Source organism: Triticum dicoccoides, chromosome 7A, assembly GCF_002162155.2.
Source record: "Triticum dicoccoides isolate Atlit2015 ecotype Zavitan chromosome 7A, WEW_v2.0, whole genome shotgun sequence".
NCBI classification, from domain to species: domain Eukaryota; kingdom Viridiplantae; phylum Streptophyta; class Magnoliopsida; order Poales; family Poaceae; genus Triticum; species Triticum dicoccoides.
In genome coordinates, this window is record NC_041392.1 from 28,669,897 (window position 1) to 28,672,256 (window position 2,360).

At 53.6% G+C, this 2,360-nt stretch overlaps 1 pseudogene; it reads left to right on the forward strand.

The window, feature by feature from the left end:
- The first annotated feature begins 974 nt into the window (after positions 1-974).
- Positions 975-1,113, forward strand: LOC119334872 (annotated as a pseudogene).
- The last annotated feature ends 1,247 nt before the right edge of the window (positions 1,114-2,360 follow it).

Genomic DNA, 2,360 nt, shown 5'->3' on the forward strand with positions numbered 1-2,360 from the left:
TAATTAAACAGCGTGGCAATATGATACTTCTTCCTCCAAGAGAGAATATGAAAGCGAAGTTATCCGTCTATACAATGTTTATATTTGTCATCCGTTAAGGCAAACACCCGATCTTTCTCAATTGTTTATTTCGCACTGTTTATATACATCTCAGAACCGGAGTCTGTTAAACAACATGTGTACGTGACAGGAGAAACCCTCACCGCACGGATCAAAGGTTGTAGCGACAGAACCTTGTAGCGTAAGATAGACAAGGAGTTTGTTAAAGTTTATATTCTTGTTGTAACTTGAAGATCTATCTCTAGCCTATTCCTTGCTTCCCAAGATTGTAATCTCAACTACTTGTACGCTATCAGGGAGGTCGCGACCCTGCATCATATAAACATGAAGCCGTCGGCCCTGAGAAAGGCACGACGTTCCCAGCCTTTTCACATGGTAATCAGAGTCTACCTCTTCCATTCATCTAGCCCTAGCTCTCCATCACAGAAGCTTCCGCCATGGCCTCCTCCAGCGCATCCAACTCCACCCTCACTGGCCAAATTACCGAAAAGCTCACCCACACAAATTTCATCCTCTGGCGCATGCAAATCACACCGCAGCTCAGAGGAGCAGGCGTCTATGGCTACGTTGACGGCAACACGCCGGAACCAGCCAAGACCGTCGTCACCAAGGACACGGACGGGGTGGAGGAGTCCACATCGATCCCCCTTCATTCGATCTGGTTCCGGGAAGATCAGCAGGTACTTGGCTATCTTCTGAACAATCTTTCCAAGGAGGTGCTCGTGCAGGTAACTTCGATCTGCCATGCACACGAGCTCTGGATAGTGCTGGCGAACATGTTTTCGTCCCAATCGTTGTCTCGCGTCAACAACATCCGCGTCGCACTTGCAAACGCACAGAAAGGCAACCAATCTGTTTCGGCCTTCTTCGCGCATATGCGCTCCCTCGGCGATGAGCTTGCTGCTGCAGGCAAGCCACTCAACGACGACGAGCTCATCTCCTACATCACAGCCGGCCTCGACATGGAGTATCAGCCCCTCGTCTCCGCCCTTGACGCCCGCACCCAACCTGTCACCCTTGATGAACTGTATGCTCAGATGAGTAACTTCGATCAAAGGGTGGCACTATTCCTGGGCGCGAACTCCGGTGGTGGTAGCTTCAAGTCATCTGCCAACGCTGCCTTGCGCGGTCGAGGTAGTGGCTCATGCTACCGCGGGCCAACTCGAGGCAAGGGGAACAACAACAAAAACTCTCGTGGCGACCGTGGTGAGCGCGGTGACTCCCGTGGCAATGGTGGCCGGCCCTCCTACACCAACAACAGGGGCGGCAGCCGCAGCTCCCCCAACAAGCGCCCCGATGTTGTACGATGCCAGATCTGCAACAAACCCGTCCACACCGCGAAGGACTGTTGGTACCGGTTTGATGATGATGGTGACTCATCTTCGGATGAGAAGGTGGCCGGAGCTGCTGATGGTGTTGGGGAACGTAGTAATTTCAAAAATTTCCTACGCACACGCAAGATCATAGTGATGCATAGCAACGAGAGGGGAGAGTGTGTCCACGAACCATTGTAGACCAAAAGCGAAAGCGTTAGCACAACGCGGTTGATGTAGTCGTAAGTCTTCACGATCCGACCGATCAAGTACCGAACGCACGGCACCACCGAGTTCAGCACACGTTGAGCCCGATGACGTCCCTCGAACTCCGATCTAGCCGAGTGTTGAGGGAGAGTTTCGTCAGAACGACGGCGTGGTGACGATGATGATGTTCTACCGATGCAGGGCTTCGCCTAAGCACCGCTACAGTATTATCGATGTGGACTATGGTGGAGGGGGGCACCGCACACGGCTAAAAGATCAAACGATCAATTGTTGTCTTTGGGGTGCCCCTGCCCCGGTATATAATGGAGCAAGGGGGGAGGTGCGACCGGCCAGGAGGAGGCGCACCAGGAGGAGTCCTACTTCCGGTGGACTCCCACCAGGAGTAGGACTCCCTCCCTTCCTTGTTGGATTAGGAGAAGGGGGGAAAGAGGAGGGAGAGTGGAAGGACAGGGGGGCACCACCCCCCTCTCCTTGGGAATCGGCTTGCCTGCTCCCTCCCCATGCTCCCATCCGTGCTCCCACTTCATCCTACAGCTGTCTTTTTCTCTTTTTTCTTTCTAATCTAATAATCTCCCCCCTGATTTTAAGGGGTGGGGCCGGGCCTTATTTTGTTCCAATCAAATCATGCCACGTATGTGGGAGCACAGATGGGAGCACGCTGGGGGAGAAGGCAAGTCTCGTCCCTCTCCTTGTCCTATTCGGACTAGGGGGAGGGGCACGCGGCCCTGCCCTGGCCGCCTCTCCTCTTCTCCACTAAGG